This window comes from Ambystoma mexicanum, chromosome 8, assembly GCF_040938575.1.
Source record: "Ambystoma mexicanum isolate Mex_15411 chromosome 8, UKY_AmexF1_1, whole genome shotgun sequence".
Classification (NCBI taxonomy): Eukaryota; Metazoa; Chordata; class Amphibia; order Caudata; family Ambystomatidae; genus Ambystoma; species Ambystoma mexicanum.
In genome coordinates this window covers 1,717,644,503-1,717,666,599 of record NC_090929.1, presented here as the reverse complement: position 1 = coordinate 1,717,666,599, position 22,097 = coordinate 1,717,644,503, and the positions used below count along the sequence as shown (strand labels likewise).

The 22,097-nt window shown below is 54.9% G+C and overlaps 1 protein-coding gene across 1 annotated transcript in view; it reads right to left on the bottom strand.

Moving 5' to 3' along the window:
- LOC138473483 (deleted in malignant brain tumors 1 protein-like) overlaps positions 1–22,097 on the bottom strand; it is a 293,221-nt gene that overhangs the window by 219,616 nt on the left and 51,508 nt on the right. The window lies entirely within an intron of this gene.

The following is a 22,097-nucleotide window of genomic DNA, read 5'->3' as shown; positions in this document are numbered from 1 at the left end:
TGCACAGCTGCACAGATCCACCCACCCCTCTCATGCACAGCTGCACAGATCCACCCACCCCTCTCAGCCACCGCTGCACAGATCCACCCAACCCTCTCATGCACAGCTGCACAGATCCACCCAACCCTCTCATGCACAGCTGCACAGATTCACCCACCCCTCTCACCCACCACTGCACAGATTCACCCAACCCTCTCACCCACCACTGCACAGATTCACCCAACCATCTCACCCACCACTGCATAGATTCACCCACACCTCTCACCCACCATCGCACAGATTCACCAAACCCTCTCACCCACCGCTGCACAGACCCATCCACCCTTGTCATCTGCCACCAGGCAGGTCCAGCCACAGCTCTCAATTACCGCTGCACACTTTCTCCCATCACTCTCATCCACTGCTGCACGGATCCCTCCAGCCCTCTCATGCACAGCTGCACATATCCACCCACTACCCTCATCTAAAGCTGCCAGATCCACCCACCCCTCTCATGCACAGCTGCACAGATCCACCCACCTCTCAGCCACTGCTGCACAGATCCACCCACCCCACTCAGCCACCTCTGCACAGACCCACCCACCTCTCTTAGTCACCACTGCACAGATCCACCCACCCCTCTCATGCACAGCTGCACAGATCCACCTACCCCTCTCAGCCACCGCTGTACAGATTCACCCAACCCTCTCACCCACCAAAGCACAGATTCACCCACTCCTCTCATGCACAGCTGCATAGATCCAGCCACCCCTCTCAGCCACCACTGCAAAGATCCACCCACCCCTCTCAGCCACCGCTGCACAGATCCACCCACCCCTCTCATCCACCGCTGCACAGATCCACCCACCCCTCTCATGCACAGCTGCACATATCCACCCACCCCTCTCAGCCACCGCTGCACAAATCCACCCACCCCTCTCAGCCACCACTGCACAGATCCACCAACCCCTCTTAGCCACTACTGCACAGATACACGCACCCCTCTCATGCACAGCTGCACAGATCCACCCACCCCTCTCATGCACAGCTGCACAGATCCACCCATCCCTCTCACCCACCACTGCACAGATCCATTCACCCTTCTCGTACCCTTACACATCAGCCTGCCCCCCCCTGCCCCGACATCCCAACCCTTTCCCTTTCCCTCCTTTACACATAATGACATCTGGTAGGGTGTGCACTTACCTGGGGGCCTTGTTGTGGTTCTTTGCGTTGACATGGTCATTCCAGAGGCTGTTAGGATGATACAATGATAATAGCATTTTTGTGTGTCATTTGTATTGATACATGGAAGTCATTATTTACCTTTTCTCAACCAATCAGAATGTTCGGAGTGCAGTTTACAACTACTGGTATTAATTGCATTCTGAATATTTTGACTTCAAACGCACACAGGGAAACAGCAATGCAATCTCCAGTTCTGTGGTCATTCAAGAAAACATCACCTCTTTGCCACACCAAAGAGAAAGTAAAACATGGAAACGCCTTCATTATCTTATAGGCAACTACACCCAAGGCATGAACATGTTAAAACGTTTCCAGTCCATCCCAGTTAGCAATACAAATGCTTAATTTACCACTGACACCCTTGTTTTTTTAAAAAATATTATAAAATGTAAGTGCATTTAATTTACTAACAGTTTGAATATTTATTTCACTCACTAGTTAACGTGTTCTACTATACAAGCGTACGTGCAAACCATATACTTCTATTACTAGGATGTGCTAATAGCCTCATGGTCCTCGGGAAGGGGCATTATCGCCTGGGATAAAGACTGGGCGACAAGTTATGGCCCGAGGCGAAGTGACCCCTCCCCAGGCCATGATTATAATGCCTGAAATCCTTATTGGTCACTCACTCGCTGCCTTTCTTTCGGTCCTTTCCTACGTCACTTGCACCTGTCAAGGTTTACTGGTGTGAACAGCAACTCTATACGTGTGTGTTATTCCCGGCCACGCCTCTGAAGAACCCTAAGCATTGCAGAGAATCTTGAACATTGCGTCTCGGGGGTCTTTGGAAGCAGATGGGGCATCGGCCGCGCCCCACTTTTTCACATGCATCCGCCCCTCGGAATGATGAGGGGGCGGGGTTACATCTCTTGGGGGGAAACGTGGACAGTTCACGACCTTATCCCATTCATCAGTGAACCGAGGTGGCATTCCAAGGTAATTCCTCAGCAATCAATGTGTTAAGCAAGCCAAAACATCCAGCAAGTGCCCGCGGTCTGATCAGACAGGAGCCAGCCCCCCCCCCCTTTTGTAGGCTTGTCTGGGCCACGGTCTGATCAGCACGGAGGGGGCTGGGTAGACAGGAGCCACCCCCCCCTCCGTGCTGGGCCGCGGTCTGATCAGCACGGAGGGGGCTGGGTAGACAGGAGCCACCCCCACCCCTTTGCAGGCTTGTCTGGGCTGCAGTCTGATCAGCACGGAGGGGGCTGGGTAGACAGGAGCCACCCCCCCCCCCCTTTGTAGGCTTGTCTGGGCTGCGGTCTGATCAGCACGGAGGGGGCTGGGTAGACAGGAGCCACCCCCCCTTTGTAGGCTTGTCTGGGCCACGGTCTGATCAGCACGGAGGGGGCTGGGTAGACAGGAGCCACCCCCCCCCCTCCGTGCTGGGCCGCGGTCTGATCAGCACAGAGGGGGCTGGGTAGACAGGAGCCACCCCCACCCCTTTGCAGGCTTGTCTGGGCTGCGGTCTGATCAGCACGGAGGGGGCTGGGTAGACAGGAGCCACCCCCCCCCCCTTTGTAGGCTTGTCTGGGCTGCGGTCTGATCAGCACGGAGGGGGCTGGGTAGACAGGAGCCACCCCCCCTTTGTAGGCTTGTCTGGGCCACGGTCTGATCAGCACGGAGGGGGCTGGGTAGACAGGAGCCACCCCCCCTTTGCAGGCATGTCTGGGCCGCGGTCTGATCAGCACGGAGGGGGCTGGGTAGACAGGAGCCACCCCACCCCCCCCTTTGCAGGCTTGTCTGGGCCGCGGTCTGATCAGCACAGAGGGGGCTGGGCAGTTAGGAGCCACCCCCCCACCCCCTTTGCAGGCTTGTCTGGGCTGAGGTCTGATCAGCACGGAGGGGGCTGGGTAGACAGGAGCCACCCCCCCCCTCCGTGCTGGGCCGCAGTCTGATCAGCATGGAGGGGGCTGGGTAGACAGGAGCCACCCCCACCCCTTTGCAGGCTTGTCTGGGCTGCGGTCTGATCAGCACGGAGAGGGCTGGGCAGACAGGAGCCACCCCCCCCTTTGTAGGCTTGTCTGGGCTGCGGTCTGATCAGCACGGAGGGGGCCGGGTAGACAGGAGTCCCCCCCCCTTTGTAGGCTTGTCTGGGCCACGGTCTGATCAGCACGGAGGGGGCTGGGTAGACAGGAGCCACCCCCCCCCTTTGCAGGCTTGTCTGGGCCGCGGTCTGATCAGCACGGAGGGGGCTGGGTAGACAGGAGCCACCCCACCCCCCCCCCCTTTGCAGGCTTGTCTGGGCCGCGGTCTGATCAGCACGGAGGGGGCTGGGCAGTTAGGAGCCACCCCCCCACCCCCTTTGCAGGCTTGTCTGGGCTGCGGTCTGATCAGCACGGAGTGGGCTGGGTAGACAGGAGCCACCCCCCCTTTGTAGTCTTGTCTGGGCCGCGGTCTGATCAGCACGGAGGGGGCTGGGTAGACAGGAGCCACCCCCCCTCCCCTTTGCAGGCTTGTCTGGGCTGCGGTCTGATCGGCACGGAGGAGGCTGGGTAGATAGGAGCCACCCCCCCCCCTTTGCAGGCTTGTCTGGGCTGCGGTCTGATCAGCACGGAGGGGGCTGGGCAGTTAGGAGCCACCCCCCCCTTTGTAGGCTTGTCTGGGCTGCGGTCTGATCAGCACGGAGGGGGCTGGGTAGACAGGAGCCACCCCCCCCTTTGTAGGCTTGTCTGGGCCGCGGTCTGATCAGCACGGAGGGGGCTGGGTAGACAGGAGCCACCCCCACCCCTTTGCAGGCTTGTCTGGGCTGCGGTCTGATCAGCACGGAGGGGGCTGGGTAGACAGGAGCCACCCCCCCCCTTTGTAGGCTTGTCTGGGCTGCGGTCTGATCAGCACGGAGGGGGCTGGGTAGACAGGAGCCACCCCCCCCTTTGTAGGCTTGTCTGGGCCACGGTCTGATCAGCACGGAGGGGGCTGGGTAGACAGGAGCCACCCCCCCCCCTCCGTGCTGGGCCGCGGTCTGATCAGCACGGAGGGGGCTGGGTAGACAGGAGCCACCCCCACCCCTTTGCAGGCTTGTCTGGGCTGCGGTCTGATCAGCACGGAGGGGGCTGGGTAGACAGGAGCCACCCCCCCTTTGTAGGCTTGTCTGGGCTGCGGTCTGATCAGCACGGAGGGGGCTGGGTAGACAGGAGCCACCCCCCCCCCTTTGTAGGCTTGTCTGGGCCACGGTCTGATCAGCACGGAGGGGGCTGGGTAGACAGGAGCCACCCCCCCCTTTGCAGGCTTGTCTGGGCCGCGGTCTGATCAGCACGGAGGGGGCTGGGTAGACAGGAGCCACCCCACCCCCCCCCGCTTTGCAGGCTTGTCTGGGCCGCGGTCTGATCAGCACGGAGGGGGCTGGGCAGTTAGGAGCCACCCCCCCCGCCCCCTTTGCAGGCTTGTCTGGGCTGCGGTCTGATCAGCACGGAGGGGGCTGGGTAGACAGGAGCCACCCCCACCCCTTTGCAGGCTTGTCTGGGCTGCGGTCTGATCAGCACGGAGGTGGCTGGGTAGACAGGAGCCACCCCCCCCCTTTGTAGGCTTGTCTGGGCTGCGGTCTGATCAGCACGGAGGGGGCTGGGTAGACAGGAGCCACCCCCCCCCTTTGTAGGCTTGTCTGGGCCATGGTCTGATCAGCACGGAGGGGGCTGGGTAGACAGGAGCCACCCCCCCTACCTTGGCAGGCTTGTCTGGGCCGCGGTCTGATCAGCACGGAGGGGGCTGGGTAGACAGGAGCCACCCCACCCCCCCCTTTGCAGGCTTGTCTGGGCCGCGGTCTGATCAGCATGGAGGGGGCTGGGCAGTTAGGAGCCACCCCCCCCACCCCCTTTGCAGGCTTGTCTGGGCTGCGGTCTGATCAGCACGGAGGGGGCTGGGTAGACAGGAGCCACCCCCCCTTTGTAGGCTTGTCTGGGCCGCGGTCTGATCAGCACGGAGGGGGCTGGGTAGACAGGAGCCACCCCCCTCCCCTTTGCAGGCTTGTCTGGGCCACGGTCTGATCAGCACGGAGGGGGCTGGGCAGTTAGGAGCCACACCCCCCCACCCCCTTTGCAGGCTTGTCTGGGCTGCGGTCTGATCAGCACGGAGGAGGCTGGGTAGACAGGAGCCACCCCCCCCTTTGCAGGCTTGTCTGGGCTGCGGTCTGATCAGCACGGAGGGGGCTGGGCAGTTAGGAGCCCCCCCCCGCCCCCTTTGCAGGCTTGTCTGGGGCGAGTTGGTGGCCTGGCCGGAGTTTACCGCCTCAGGCGAAGCCCCCGGCAGCCCCTCCTGCTATTCCCATGGTTCCACATGTACTGCTTGTGGGGCCCGTCTGGCTCAGCTGGGTCCCCTGGATGGAAGAGATCTAGAGAGCTGCCCACAATTGCTCGTGACACCCCCTTACATTATATTCATGCTCCATCTCCCACCCCCGCCGTTTTGGAACCCAGCCAAGTAACAGCCACACACCCTGGATCTTGGGAGGGTGGGGGTTCTCTCTTTTCTAGATTCAGCCAATGTTTCTCCGAGCCTGAGGTATCCCCATTATTATGTGAAATGATTCTCCCAACACCATGAAGTAGATTATTGAATGTATTGAGAGTTGGAGAATAGGCCCACAGGCTCCTTACAGACCAACATCAAATACCAGTTATGAATTTCTCTCTTCCTCTGGCATCTTCCCACTAACCTTCCATCCATGTTCCATACTACAGGTTGGAACATGGAACATAGAAGGAAGGTTTGATGGAACATAAATGAACAATGAGATACTACATTATGGCACCCGAGAGATACTCCTGGGAAAGGCCATGAAGTATCCCCATTATTATGGCACCCTGGGTTGTCCAAGTCCTCTCTCTCTTTCTCAGGATACTCCTGGGGAAGGCCATGAAGCATCCCAATTATTATGACACCCCAGCGTGTCCAAGTCCTCTCTCTCAGGATACTCCTGGGTAAGGCCATGAAGTATCCCCATTATTATGGCACCCCGGCTTGTCCAAATCCTCTCTCTCTCAGGATACTCCTGGGGAAGGCCATGAAGTATCCCCATTATTATGGCAACCCGGCTTGTCCACGTCCTCTCTCTCTCTCAGGATACTCCTGGGGAAGGCCATGAAGTATCCCCATTATTATGGCACACCGGCTTGTCCAAGTCCTCTCTCTCTCTCTAAGGATACTCCTGGGGAAGGCCATGAAGTATCCCCATTATTATGGCACCCCGGCTTGTCCAAGTCCTCTCTCTCTCTCAGGATACTCCTGGGGAAGGCCATGAAGTATCCCCATTATTATGGCACCCCGGCTTGTCCATTTCCCCTCTCTCTCAGGATACTCCTGGGGAAGGCCATGAAGTATCCCCATTATTATGGCACCCCGGCTTGTCCATGTCCTCTCTCTCTCTCAGGATACTCCTGGGGAAGGCCCAGAAGTATCCCCATTATTATCGCACCCCGGCTTGCCATGTCCCCTCTCCCTCTCAGGATACTCCTGGGGAAGGCCATGGAGTATCCCCATTATTATGGCACCCGGCTTGTCCAAGTCCTCTCAGAATACTCCTGGGGAAGGCCATGATGTATCCCAATTATTATGGCACCCCGGCTTGTCCATGTCCTCTCTCTCTCTCAGGATACTCCTGGGGAAGGCCATGAAGTATCCCCATTATTATGGCACCCCGGATTGTCCACGTCCTCTCAGGATACTCCTGGGGAAGGCCATGAAGTATCCCCATTATTATGGCATCCCGGCTTGTCCAAGTCCTCGCTCTCTCTCAGGATACTCCTGGGGAAGGCCCTGAAGTATCCCCATTATTATGGCACCCCGGCTTATCCAGGTCCCCTCTCTCTCTCAGGATACTCCTGGGGAAGGCCATGAAGTATCCCCATTATTATGGCATCTCGGCTTGTCCAAGTCCTCTCTCTCTCTCAGGATACTCCAGGGGAAGGCCATGAAGGATCCCCATTATTATGGCACCCCGGATTGTCCAGGTCCCCTCTCTCTCTCAGGATAATCCTGGGGAAGGCCATGAAGTATCCCCATTATTGTGGCACCTCGGCTTGTCCACGTCCTCACAGGATACTCCTGGGGAAGGCCATGAAGTATCCCCATTATTATGGCACCCCGGCTTGTCCACGTCCTCTCTCTCTTTCTCAGGATACTCCTGGGGAAGGCCATGAAGCATCCCAATTATTATGGCACCCCAGCGTGTCCAAGTCCTCTCTCTCAGGATACTCCTGGGGAAGGCCATGAAGTATCCCCATTATTATGGCACCCCGGCTTGTCCAAATCCTCTCTCTCTCAGGATACTCCTGGGGAAGGCCATGAAGTATCCCCATTATTATGGCAACCCGGCTTGTCCACGTCCTCTCTCTCTCTCAGGATACTCCTGGGGAAGGCCATGAAGTATCCCCATTATTATGGCACACCGGCTTGTCCAAGTCCTCTCTCTCTCTCTAAGGATACTCCTGGGGAAGGCCATGAAGTATCCCCATTATTATGGCACCCCGGCTTGTCCAAGTCCTCTCTCTCTCTCAGGATACTCCTGGGGAAGGCCATGAAGTATCCCCATTATTATGGCACCCCGGCTTGTCCATTTCCCCTCTCTCTCTCAGGATACTCCTGGGGAAGGCCATGAAGTATCCCCATTATTATGGCACCCCGGCTTGTCCATGTCCTCTCTCTCTCTCAGGATACTCCTGGGGAAGGCCCAGAAGTATCCCCATTATTATCGCACCCCGGCTTGCCATGTCCCCTCTCTCTCTCAGGATACTCCTGGGGAAGGCCATGGAGTATCCCCATTATTATGGCACCCGGCTTGTCCAAGTCCTCTCAGAATACTCCTGGGGAAGGCCATGATGTATCCCCATTATTATGGCACCCCGGCTTGTCCATGTCCTCTCTCTCTCTCAGGATACTCCTGGGGAAGGCCATGAAGTATCCCCATTATTATGGCACCCCGGATTGTCCACGTCCTCTCAGGATACTCCTGGGGAAGGCCATGAAGTATCCCCATTATTATGGCACCCCGGCTTGTCCAAGTCCTCTCTCTCTCTCAGGATACTCCTGGGGAAAGCCCTGAAGTATCCCCATTATTATGGCACCCCGGCTTATCCAGGTCCTCTCTCTCTCTCAGGATACTCCTGGGGAAGGCCATGAAGTATCCCCATTATTATGGCATCCCGGCTTGTCCAAGTCGTCTCTCTCTCTCAGGATACTCCAGGGGAAGGCCATGAAGGATCCCCATTATTATGGCACCCCGGATTGTCCAGGTCCTCTCTCTCTCTCTCAGGATAATCCTGGGGAAGGCCATGAAGTATCCCCATTATTGTGGCACCCCGGCTTGTCCATGTCCTTGCTCTCTCTCAGGATACTCCTGGGGAAGGCCATAAGGTATCCCCATTATTATGGCACCCCGGCTTGTCCACGTCCACTCTCTCTCAGGATACTCGTTCGGAAGTCCATGAAGTATCCCCATTATTATGGCACCCCGGCTTGCCATGTCCCCTCTCTCTCTCAGGATACTCCTGGGGAAGGCCATGAAGTATCCCCATTATTATGGCACCGCGGATTGTCCACGTCCTCTCAGGATACCCCTGGGGAAGGCCATGAAGTACCCCCATTATTATGGCACCCCGGATTGTCCACGTCCTCTCAGGATACTCCTGGGGAAGGCCATGAAGTATCCCCATTATTATGGCACCCCGGCTTGTCCATGTCCTCTCTCTCTCTCAGGATACTCCTGGGGAAGGCCATGAAGTATCCCCATTATTATAGCACCCCGGCTTGTCCATGTCCCCTCTCTCTCACAGGATACTCCTGGGGAAGGCCCAGAAGTATCCCCATTATTATCGCACCCCGGCTTGCCATGTCCCCTCTCTTTCTCAGGATACTCCTGGGGAAGGCCCAGAAGTATCCCCATTATTATGGCACCCCGGCTTGTCCAGGTCCTCTTTCTCTCTCAGGATACTCCTGGGGAAGGCCATGAAGTATCCCCATTATTATGGCACCCTGGCTTGTCCAGGTCCTCTTTCTCTCTCAGGATACTCCTGCGGAAGGCCATGAAGTATCCCCATTATTATGGCACCCCGGCTTGTCCATGTGCTCTCAGGATACTCCTGGGGAAGGCCCTGAAGTATCCCCATTATTATGGCACCCCGGCTTGTCCAGGTCCTCTCTATCTCTCAGGATACTCCTGGGGAAGGCCATGAAGTATCCCCATTATTATGGCACTCCGGCTTGTCCATGTCCTCTCTCTCTCTCAGGATACTCCTGGGGAAGACCATGAAGTATCCCCATTATTATGGCACCCCGGCTTGTCCACATCCTCTCTCTCTCTCTCTCAGGATACTCCTGGGGAAGGCCATGAAGTATCCCCATTATTATGGCACTCCGGCTTGTCCATGTCCTCTCTCTCTCTCAGGATACTCCTGGGGAAGACCATGAAATATCCCCATTATTATGGCACCCCGGCTTGTCTGTTTCCTCTCAGGATACTCCTGGGGAAGACCATGAAGTATCCCCATTATTATGGCACCCCGGCTTGTCCACGTCCTCTTTCTATCTGAGGACACTCCTGGGGAAGACCATGATGTATCCCCATTATTATGGCACCCCGGCTTGTCCACGTCCTCTCAGGATACTCCTAGGGAAGGCCCTGAAGTATCCCCATTATTATGGCACCCCGGCTTGTCCATGTCCTCTCTCTGTCTCAGGATACTCCTGGGGAAGGCCCAGGAGTATCCCCATTATTATGGCACCCAAGCTTGTCCATGTCCTCTCAGGATACTCCTGGGGAAGGCCATGAAGTATCCCCATTATTATGGCACCCCGGCTTGTCCATGTCCTCTCTCTCTCTCAGGATACTCCTGGGGAAGGCCATGAAGTATCTCCATTATTATGGCACCCCAGCTTGACCATGTCTTCTCTCTCTCTCAGGATACTCCTGGGGAAGGCCATGAAGCATCCCAATTATTATGACACCCCAGCGTGTCCAAGTCCTCTCTCTCAGGATACTCCTGGGTAAGGCCATGAAGTATCCCCATTATTATGGCACCCCGGCTTGTCCAAATCCTCTCTCTCTCAGGATACTCCTGGGGAAGGCCCAGGAGTATCCCCATTATTATGGCACCCAAGCTTGTCCATGTCCTCTCAGGATACTCCTGGGGAAGGCCATGAAGTATCCCCATTATTATGGCACCCCGGCTTATCCAGGTCCTCTCTCTCTCTCAGGATACTCCTGGGGAAGGCCATGAAGTATCCCCATTATTATGGCACCCCGGCTTTTCCAAATCCTCTCTCTCTCAGGATACCCCTGGGGAAGGCCATGAAGTATCCCCATTATTATGGCAACCCGGCTTGTCCACGTCCTCTCTCTCTCTCAGGATACTCCTGGGGAAGGCCCAGAAGTATCCCCATTATTATCGCACCCCGGCTTGCCATGTCTCCTCTCTCTCTGAGGATACTCCTGGGGAAGGCCATGGAGTATCCCCATTATTATGGCACCCGGCTTGTCCAAGTCCTCTCAGAATACTCCTGGGGAAGGCCATGATGTATCCCCATTATTATGGCACCCCGGCTTGTCCATGTCCCCTCTCTCTCTCTCTCAGGATACTCCTGGGGAAGGCCATGAAGTATCCCCATTATTATGGCACCCCGGATTGTCCACGTCCTCTCAGGATACTCCTGGGGAAGGCCATGAAGTATCCCCATTATTATGGCATCCCGGCTTGTCCAAGTCCTCTCTCTCTCTCAGGATACTCCTGGGGAAGGCCATGAAGTATCCCCATTATTATGGCATCCCGGCTTGTCCAAGTCCTCTCTCTCTCTCAGGATACTCCTGGGGAAGGCCATGAAGTATCCCCATTATTATGGCATCTCGGCTTGTCCAAGTCCTCTCTCTCTCTCAGGATACTCCAGGGGAAGGCCATGAAGGATCCCCATTATTATGGCACCCCGGATTGTCCAGGTCCCCTCTCTCTCTCAGGATAATCCTGGGGAAGGCCATGAAGTATCCCCATTATTGTGGCACCCTGGCTTGTCCACGTCCTCACAGGATACTCCTGGGGAAGGCCATGAAGTATCCCCATTATTATGGCACCCCGGCTTGTCCACGTCCTCTCTCTCTTTCTCAGGATACTCCTGGGGAAGGCCATGAAGCATCCCAATTATTATGGCACCCCAGCGTGTCCAAGTCCTCTCTCTCAGGATACTCCTGGGGAAGGCCATGAAGTATCCCCATTATTATGGCACCCCGGCTTGTCCAAATCCTCTCTCTCTCAGGATACTCCTGGGGAAGGCCATGAAGTATCCCCATTATTATGGCAACCCGGCTTGTCCACGTCCTCTCTCTCTCTCAGGATACTCCTGGGGAAGGCCATGAAGTATCCCCATTATTATGGCACACCGGCCTGTCCAAGTCCTCTCTCTCTCTCTAAGGATACTCCTGGGGAAGGCCATGAAGTATCCCCATTATTATGGCACCCCGGCTTGTCCAAGTCCTCTCTCTCTCTCAGGATACTCCTGGGGAAGGCCATGAAGTATCCCCATTATTATGGCACCCCGGCTTGTCCATTTCCCCTCTCTCTCTCAGGATACTCATGGGGAAGGCCATGAAGTATCCCCATTATTATGGCACCCCGGCTTGTCCATGTCCTCTCTCTCTCTCAGGATACTCCTGGGGAAGGCCCAGAAGTATCCCCATTATTATCGCACCCCGGCTTGCCATGTCCCCTCTCTCTCTCAGGATACTCCTGGGGAAGGCCATGGAGTATCCCCATTATTATGGCACCCGGCTTGTCCAAGTCCTCTCAGAATACTCCTGGGGAAGGCCATGATGTATCCCCATTATTATGGCACCCCGGCTTGTCCATGTCCTCTCTCTCTCTCAGGATACTCCTGGGGAAGGCCATGAAGTATCCCCATTATTATGGCACCCCGGATTGTCCACGTCCTCTCAGGATACTCCTGGGGAAGGCCATGAAGTATCCCCATTATTATGGCACCCCGGCTTGTCGAAGTCCTCTCTCTCTCTCAGGATACTCCTGGGGAAAGCCCTGAAGTATCCCCATTATTATGGCACCCCGGCTTATCCAGGTCCTCTCTCTCTCTCAGGATACTCCTGGGGAAGGCCATGAAGTATCCCCATTATTATGGCATCCCGGCTTGTCCAAGTCCTCTCTCTCTCTCAGGATACTCCAGGGGAAGGCCATGAAGGATCCCCATTATTATGGCACCCCGGATTGTCCAGGTCCTCTCTCTCTCTCAGGATAATCCTGGGGAAGGCCATGAAGTATCCGCATTATTGTGGCACCCCGGCTTGTCCATGTCCTTGCTCTCTCTCAGGATACTCCTGGGGAAGGCCATAAGGTATCCCCATTATTATGGCACCCCGGCTTGTCCACGTCCACTCTCTCTCAGGATACTCCTTCGGAAGTCCATGAAGTATCCCCATTATTATGGCAACCCGGCTTGCCATGTCCCCTCTCTCTCTCAGGATACTCCTGGGGAAGGCCATGAAGTATCCCCATTATTATGGCACCGCGGATTGTCCACGTCCTCTCAGGATACCCCTGGGGAAGGCCATGAAGTACCCCCATTATTATGGCACCCCGGATTGTCCACGTCCTCTCAGGATACTCCTGGGGAAGGCCATGAAGTATCCCCATTATTATGGCACCCCGGCTTGTCCATGTCCTCTCTCTCTCTCTCAGGATACTCCTGGGGAAGGCCATGAAGTATCCCCATTATTATGGCACCCCGGCTTGTCCATGTCCCCTCTCTCTCTCAGGATACTCCTGGGGAAGGCCCAGAAGTATCCCCATTATTATCGCACCCCGGCTTGCCATGTCCCCTCTCTTTCTCAGGATACTCCTGGGGAAGGCCCAGAAGTATCCCCATTATTATGGCACCCCGGCTTGTCCAGGTCCTCTTTCTCTCTCAGGATACTCCTGGGGAAGGCCATGAAGTATCCCCATTATTATGGCACCCCGGCTTGTCCATGTGCTCTCAGGATACTCCTGGGGAAGGCCCTGAAGTATCCCCATTATTATGGCACCCCGGCTTGTCCAGGTCCTCTCTATCTCTCAGGATACTCCTGGGGAAGGCCATGAAGTATCCCCATTATTATGGCACTCCGGCTTGTCCATGTCCTCTCTCTCTCTCAGGATACTCCTGGGGAAGACCATGAAGTATCCCCATTATTATGGCACCCCGGCATGTCCACATCCTCTCTCTCTCTCTCTCTCTCAGGATACTCCTGGGGAAGGCCATGAAGTATCCCCATTATTATGGCACTCCGGCTTGTCCATGTCCTCTCTCTCTCTCAGGATACTCCTGGGGAAGACCATGAAATATCCCCATTATTATGGCACCCCGGCTTGTCCACGTCCTCTTTCTATCTGAGGACACTCCTGGGGAAGACCATGATGTATCCCCATTATTATGGCACCCCGACTTGTCCACGTCCTCTCAGGATACTCCTAGGGAAGGCCCTGAAGTATCCCCATTATTATGGCACCCCGGCTTGTCCATGTCCTCTCTCTGTCTCAGGATACTCCTGGGGAAGGCCCAGGAGTATCCCCATTATTATGGCACCCAAGCTTGTCCATGTCCTCTCAGGATACTCCTGGGGAAGGCCATGAAGTATCCCCATTATTATGGCACCCCGGCTTGTCCATGTCCTCTCTCTCTCTCAGGATACTCCTGGGGAAGGCCATGAAGTATCTCCATTATTATGGCACCCCAGCTTGTCCATGTCTTCTCTCTCTCTCAGGATACTCCTGGGGAAGGCCATGAAGTGTCTCCATTATTATGGCACCCCGGCTTGTCCACGTCCTCACTCTCTCTCAGGATACTCCTGGGGAAGGCCATGAAGTGTCCCCATTATTATGGCACCCTGGCTTGTCCACGTCCTCTCTCTCTCTTAGGATACTCCTGGGGAAAGCCATGAAGTATCCCCATTATTATGGCACCCTGGCTTGTCCACGTCCTCTCAGGATACTCCTGGGGATGGCCCTGAAGTATCCCCATGATTATGGCACCCTGTCTTCTCCATATCCTCTCTCTCTCTCTCTCAGGATACTCCTGGGGAAGGCCATGAAGTATCCCCATTATTATGGCACCCCGGCTTGTCGACGTCCTGTCTCTCTCTCTCTCAGGATACTCCTGGGGAAGGCCATGATGTATCCCCATTATTATGGCACCCCGGCTTGTCCATGTCCTCTCTCTCTCTCAGGATACTCCTGGGGAAGGCCATGAAGTATCCCCATTATTATGGCACCCCGGATTGTCCACGTCCTCTCAGGATACTCCTGAGGAAGGCCATGAAGTATCCCCATTATTATGGCAGCCCGGCTTGTCCAAGTCCTCTCTCTCTCTCAGGATACTCCTGGGGAAAGCCCTGAAGTATCCCCATTATTATGGCACCCCGGCTTATCCAGGTCCTCTCTCTCTCTCAGGATACTCCTGGGGAAGGCCATGAAATATCCCCATTATTATGGCATCCCGGCTTGTCCAAGTCCTCTCTCTCTCTCAGGATACTCCAGGGGAAGGCCATGAAGGATCCCCATTATTATGGCACCCCGGATTGTTCAGGTCCTCTCTCTCTCTCAGGATAATCCTGGGGAAGGCCATGAAGTATCCCCATTATTGTGGCACCCCGGCTTGTCCATGTCCTTGCTCTCTCTCAGGATACTCCTGGGGAAGGCCATAAGGTATCCCCATTATTATGGCACCCCGGCTTGTCCACGTCCACTCTCTCTCAGGATACTCCTTCGGAAGTCCATGAAGTATCCCCATTATTATGGCACCCCGGCTTGCCATGTCCCCTCTCTCTCTCAGGATACTCCTGGGGAAGGCCATGAAGTATCCCCATTATTATGGCACCGCGGATTGTCCACGTCCTCTCAGGATACCCCTGGGGAAGGCCATGAAGTACCCCCATTATTATGGCACCCCGGATTGTCCACGTCCTCTCAGGATACTCCTGGGGAAGGCCATGAAGTATCCCCATTATTATGGCACCCCGGCTTGTCCATGTCCTCTCTCTCTCTCAGGCTACTCCTGGGGAAGGCCATGAAGTATCCCCATTATTATGGCACCCCGGCTTGTCCATGTCCCCTCTCTCTCTCAGGATACTCCTGGGGAAGGCCCAGAAGTATCCCCATTATTATCGCACCCCGGCTTGCCATGTCCCCTCTCTTTCTCAGGATACTCCTGGGGAAGGCCCAGAAGTATCCCCATTATTATGGCACCCCGGCTTGTCCAGGTCCTCTTTCTCTCTCAGGATACTCCTGGGGAAGGCCATGAAGTATCCCCATTATTATGGCACCCCGGCTTGTCCATGTGCTCTCAGGATACTCCTGGGGAAGGCTCTGAAGTATCCCCATTATTATGGCACCCCGGCTTGTCCAGGTCCTCTCTATCTCTCAGGATACTCCTGGGGAAGGCCCAGAAGTATCCCCATTATTATGGCACCCCGGCTTGTCCAGGTCCTCTTTCTCTCTCAGGATACTCCTGGGGAAGGCCATGAAGTATCCCCATTATTATGGCACCCCGGCTTGTCCATGTGCTCTCAGGATACTCCTGGGGAAGGCTCTGAAGTATCCCCATTATTATGGCACCCCGGCTTGTCCAGGTCCTCTCTATCTCTCAGGATACTCCTGGGGAAGACCATGAAGTATCCCCATTATTATGGCACCCCGGCTTGTCCACATCCTCTCTCTCTCTCTCTCTCTCAGGATACTCCTGGGGAAGGCCATGAAGTATCCCCATTATTATGGCACTCCGGCTTGTCCATGTCCTCTCTCTCTCTCAGGATACTCCTGGGGAAGACCATGAAATATCCCCATTATTATGGCACCCCGGCTTGTCTGTGTCCTCTCAGGATACTCCTGGGGAAGACCATGAAGTATCCCCATTATTATGGCACCCCGGCTTGTCCACGTCCTCTTTCTATCTGAGGACACTCCTGGGGAAGACCATGATGTATCCCCATTATTATGGCACCCCGGCTTGTCCACGTCCTCTCAGGATACTCCTAGGGAAGGCCCTGAAGTATCCCCATTATTATGGCACCCCGGCTTGTCCATGTCCTCTCTCTGTCTCAGGATACTCCTGGGGAAGGCCCAGGAGTATCCCCATTATTATGGCACCCAAGCTTGTCCATGTCCTCTCAGGATACTCCTGGGGAAGGCCATGAAGTATCCCCATTATTATGGCACCCCGGCTTGTCCATGTCCTCTCTCTCTCTCAGGATACTCCTGGGGAAGGCCATGAAGTATCTCCATTATTATGGCACCCCAGCTTGTCCATGTCTTCTCTCTCTCTCAGGATACTCCTGGGGAAGGCCATGAAGTGTCTCCATTATTATGGCACCCCGGCTTGTCCACGTCCTCACTCTCTCTCAGGATATTCCTGGGGAAGGCCATGAAGTGTCCCCATTATTATGGCACCCCGGCTTGTCCACGTCCTCTCTCTCTCTTAGGATACTCCTGGGGAAAGCCATGAAGTATCCCCATTATTATGGCACCCTGGCTTGTCCACGTCCTCTCAGGATACTCCTGGGGATGGCCCTGAAGTATCCCCATGATTATGGCACCCTGTCTTCTCCATATCCTCTCTCTCTCTCTCTCAGGATACTCCTGGGGAAGGCCATGAAGTATCCCCATTATTATGGCACCCCGGCTTGTCGACGTCCTCTCTCTCTCTCTCTCTCTCTCTCTCTCTCTCTCAGGATACTCCTGGGGAAGGCCATGAAGTATCCCCATTATTATGGCACCCCGGCTTGTCGACGTCCTCTCTCCCTCTCTCTCTCTCTCTCTCTCTCTCTCTCTCTCTCTCTCTCTCTCTCTCAGGATACTCCTGAGGAAGAACATTAAGTATCCCCATTATTATGGCACCCCGGCTTGTCCATGTCCTCTCTCTATCTCAGGATACTCCTGGGGAAGGCCCTGAAGTATCCCCATTATTATGGCACCCCCGGCTTGTCCATGTCCTCTCTCTCTCTCACGATACTCCTGGCGAAGGCCATGAAATATCCCCATTATTATGGCACCCCGCTTGTCCACGTCCTCTCAGGATACTCCTGGGGAAGGCCATGAAGTATCCCCATTATTATGGCACCCCGGCTTGTCCATGTCCGCTCTCTCTCTCTCAGGATACTCCTGGGAAGGCCATGAAGTATCCCCATTATTATGGCACCCCGGCTTCCCATGTCCTCTCTCTCTCTCAGGATGCTCCTGGGAAAGGCCATGAAGTGTCCCCATTATTATGGCACCCCGGCTTATCCATGTCCTCTCTCTCTCTCTCTCAGGATACTCCTGGGGAAGGCCATGAAGTATTCCCATTATTTTGGCAGGCCGGCTTGTCCAGGTCCTCTCTTTCTCTCAGGATACTCCTGGAGAAGGCCATGAAGTATCCCCATTATTATGGCACCCCGGCTTGGCCAGACCCTCTCTCTTTCTCGGGATACTCCTGGGGAAAGCCATGAAGTATCCCCATTATTATGGCACCCCGGCTTGTCCGGGTCCTCTCTCTCTCTCAGGATACTCCTGGGGAAGGCCATGAAGTATCCCCATTATTATGGCACCCCGGATTGTCCACGTCCTCTCAGGATACTCCTGAGGAAGGCCCTGAAGTATCCCCATTATTATGGCACCCCGGTTTGTCCAAGTCCTCTCTCTCTCTCTCAGGATACTCTTGGGGAAGGCCATGAAGAATCCCAATTATTATGGCACCCCGGCTTGTCCACGTCCTCTCTCTCTCTCAGGATACTCCTGGGGAAGGCCATGAAGTATCCCCATTATTATGGCACCCCGGCTTGTCCACGTCCTCTAAGGATACTCCTGGGGAAGGCCCTGAAGTATCCCCATTAATATGGCACCCCGGATTGTCCACGTCCTCTCAGGATACTCCTGGGGAAGGCCCTGAAGTATCCCCATTATTATGGCACCCCAGATTGTCCACGTCCTCTCGGGATACTCCTGGGGAAGGCCCAGAAGTATCCCCATTATTATGGCACCCCAGCTTCTCCATATCCTCTCTCTCTCTCTCAGGATACTCCTGGGGAAGGCCATGAAGTATCCCCATTATTATGGCACCCCGGCTTGTCCACGTCCTCTCTCTCTCTCAGGATACTCCTGGGAAAGGCCATGAAGTATCCCCATTATTATGGCACCCCGGCTTGTCCATGTCCTCTCTCTCTCTCAGGATACTCCTGGGAAAGGCTATGAAGTATCCCCATTATTATGGCACCCCGGCTTGTCCACGTCCTCTCTCTCTCTCTCTCAGGATACTCCTTTGGAAGGCCATGAATTATCCCCATTATTATGGCACCCTGGCTTCCCATGTCGTCTCTCTCTCTCAGGATGCTCCTGGGGAAGGCAATGAAGTGTCCCCATTATTATGGCACCCCGGCTTGTCCATGTCCTCTCTCTCTCTCTCTCTCAGGATACTCCTGGGGAAGGCCATGAAGTATTCCCATTATTTTGGCACGCCGGCTTGTCCAGGTCCTCTCTTTCTCTCAGGATACTCCTGGGGAAGGCCATGAAGTATCCCCATTATTATGGCACCCCGGCTTGGCCAGACCCTCTCTCTCTCTCTCTCTCTCTCAGGATACTCCTGGGGAAAGCCATGAAGTATCCCCATTATTATGGCACCCCGGCTTGTCCGGGTCCTCTCTCTCTCTCAGGATACTCCTGGGGAAGGCCATGAAGTATCCCCATTATTATGCTACCCCGGCTTGTCCAAGTCCTCTCTCTCTCTCAGGATACTCTTGGGGAAGGCCATGAAGTATCCCAATTATTATGCCACCCTGGCTTGTCCACGTTCTCTCAGGATACTCCTGGGGAAGGCCCTGAAGTATCCCCATTATTATGGCACCCCGGATTGTCCACGTCCTCTCAGGATACTCCTGGGGAAGGCCATGAAGTATCCCCATTATTATAGTACCCCGGCTTGTCCACGTCCTCTCTCTCTCTCAGGATACTCCTCGGGAAGTCCATGAAGTATCCCCATCATTATGACACCCCGCTTGTCCATGTCCTCTCAGGATACTCCTGGGAAAGGCCCAGAAGTATCCACATTATTATGGCACCCCGGCTTGTCCACGTCCTCTCTCTCTCTCAGGATACTCCTGGGGAAGGCCATGAAGTGTCCACATTATTATGGCACCCCGGCTCGTCCATGTCCTCTCTCTCAGGATACTCCTGGGGAAGAACATGAAGTATCCCCATTATTATGGCACCTCGGCTTGTCCATGTCCTCTCAGGATACTCCTGGGGAAGGCCCAGAAGTATCCCCATTATTATGGCACCCCGGCTTGTCCAAGTCCTCTCTCTCTCTCTCAGGATACTCCTGCAGAAGGCCATGAAGTATCCCCATTATTATGGCACCCCGGCTTGTCCACGTCCTCTCTCTCTCTCAGGATACTCCTGGGGAAGGCCATGAAGTATCCCCATTATTATGGCACTCCGGCTTGTCCATGTCCTCTCTCTCTCTCAGGATACTCCTGGGGAAGACCATGAAATATCCCCATTATTATGGCACCACGGCTTGTCCGTGTCCTCTCAGGATACTCCTGGGGAAGACCATGAAGTATCCCCATTATTATGGCACCCCGGCTTGTCCACGTCCTCTCTCTATCTGAGGATACTCCTGGGGAAGACCATGAAGTATCCCCATTATTATGGCACCCCGGCTTGTCCATGTCCTCTCTCTCTCTCAGGATACTCCTGGGGAAGGCCATGAAGTGTCCCCATTATTATGGCACCCCGGCTTGTCCATGTCCTCTCTCTGTCTCAGGATACTCCTGGGGAAGGCCCAGAAGTATCCCCATTATTATGGCACCCCAGCTTGTCCATGTCCTCTCAGGATACTCCTGGGGAAGGCCATGAGGTATCCCCATTATTATGGCACCCCGGCTTGTCCATGTCCTCTCTCTCTCTCAGGATACTCCTGGGGAAGGCCATGAAGTGTCCCCATTATTATGGCACCCCGGCTCGTCCACGTCCTCTCTCTCTCTCAGGATACTCCTGGGGCAGGCCATGAAGTGTCCCCATTATTATGGCATCCGGGCTTGTCCACATCCTCTCTCTCTCTTAGGATACTCCTGGGGAAAGCCATGAAGTATCCCCATTATTATGGCACCCTGGCTTGTCCATGTCCTCTCAGGATAATCCTGGGGATGGCCCTGAAGTATCCCCATTATTATGGCACCCTGGCTTGTCCACGTCCTCTCTCTCTCTCAGGATACTCCTGGGAAAGGCCATGAAGTATCCCCATTATTATGGCACCCTGGCTTGTCCACGTCCTCTATCTGTCTCACAGGATACTCCTGGGAAAGGCCATGAATTATCCCCATTATTATGGCACCCCAGCTTGTCCATGTCCTCTCTCTCTCTCAAGATACTCCTGAGGAAGAACATTAAGTATCCCCATTATTAAGGCACCCCGGCTTGTCCACGTCCTCTCTCTCTCTCAGGATACTCCTGGGGAAGGCCATGAAGTATCCCCATTATTATGGTACCCCGGCTTGTCCACGTCCTCTCTCTCTCTCAGGATGCTCGTGGGGAAGGCCATGAAGTATCCCCATTATTATGGCACCCCGGCTTGTCCAAGTCCTCTCTCTCTCAGGATACTCCTGCGGAAGGCCATGAAGTATCCCCATTATTATGGCACCCCGGCTTGTCCACGTCCTCTCTCTCTCTCAGGATACTCCTGGGGAAGGCCATGAAGTATCCCCATTATTATGGCACTGCGGCTTGTCCATGTCCTCTCTCTGTCTCAGGATACTCCTGGGGAAGGCCATGAAATATCCCCATTATTATGGCACCCCGCTTGTCCACGTCCTCCCAGGATACTCCTGGGGAAAGCCATGAAGTATCCCCATTATTATGGCACCCCGGCTTGTCCACGTCCTCTCAGGATACTCCTGGGGATGGCCCTGAAGTATCCCCATTATTATGGCACCCCGGCTTGTCCGTGTCCTCTCAGGATACTCCTGGGGAAGGCCATGAAGTGTCCCATTATTATGGCACCCCGGCTTGTCCATGTCCTCTCTCTCTCTCAGGATACTCCTGGGGAAGGCCATGAAGTGTCCCCATGATTATGGCACCCCGGCTTGCCCACGTCTTCTCTCTCTCTCAGGATACTCCTGGGGAAGGCCATGAAGTGTCCCCATTATTATGGCATCCCGGCTTGTCCACGTCCTCTCTCTCTCTCAGGATACTCCTGGGGAAGAACATGAAGTAACCCCATTATTATGGCACCCTGGCTTGTCCACGTCCTCTCTCTCTCTCAGGATACTCCTGGGAGAGGCCATGAAGTATCCCCATTATTATGGCACCCCGGATTGTCCACGTCCTCGCTCTCTCTCTCTCTCTCTCTCTCTCTCTCAGGATACTCCTGGGGAAGGCCATGAATTATCCCCATTATTATGGCACCCCGGCTTGTCCATGTCCTCTCTCTCTCTCAAGATACTCCTGAGGAAGAACATTAAGTATCCCCTTTATTATGGCACTCCGGCTTGTCCATGTCCTCTCTCTCTCTCAGGATGCTCCTGGGGAAGGCCATGAAGTATCCCCATTATTATGGCACCCCGGCTTGTCCATGTCCTCTCTCTCTCTCAGGATACTCCTGGGGTAGGCCAGGAAGTATCCCCTTTATTATGGCACCCTGGCTTGTCCACGTCCTCTCTCAGTCTCTCAGGATACTCCTGGGGATGGCCCTGAAGTATCCCCATTATTATGGCACACCGGCTTGTCCATGTCCTCTCTCTCAGGATACTCCTGGGGAAGAACATGAAGTATCCACATTATTATGGCACCCCGGCTTGTCCATGTCCTCTCTCTCTCTCAGGATACTCCTGGGGAAGGCCATGAAGTATCCCCATTATTATGACACCCAGGCTTGTCCAT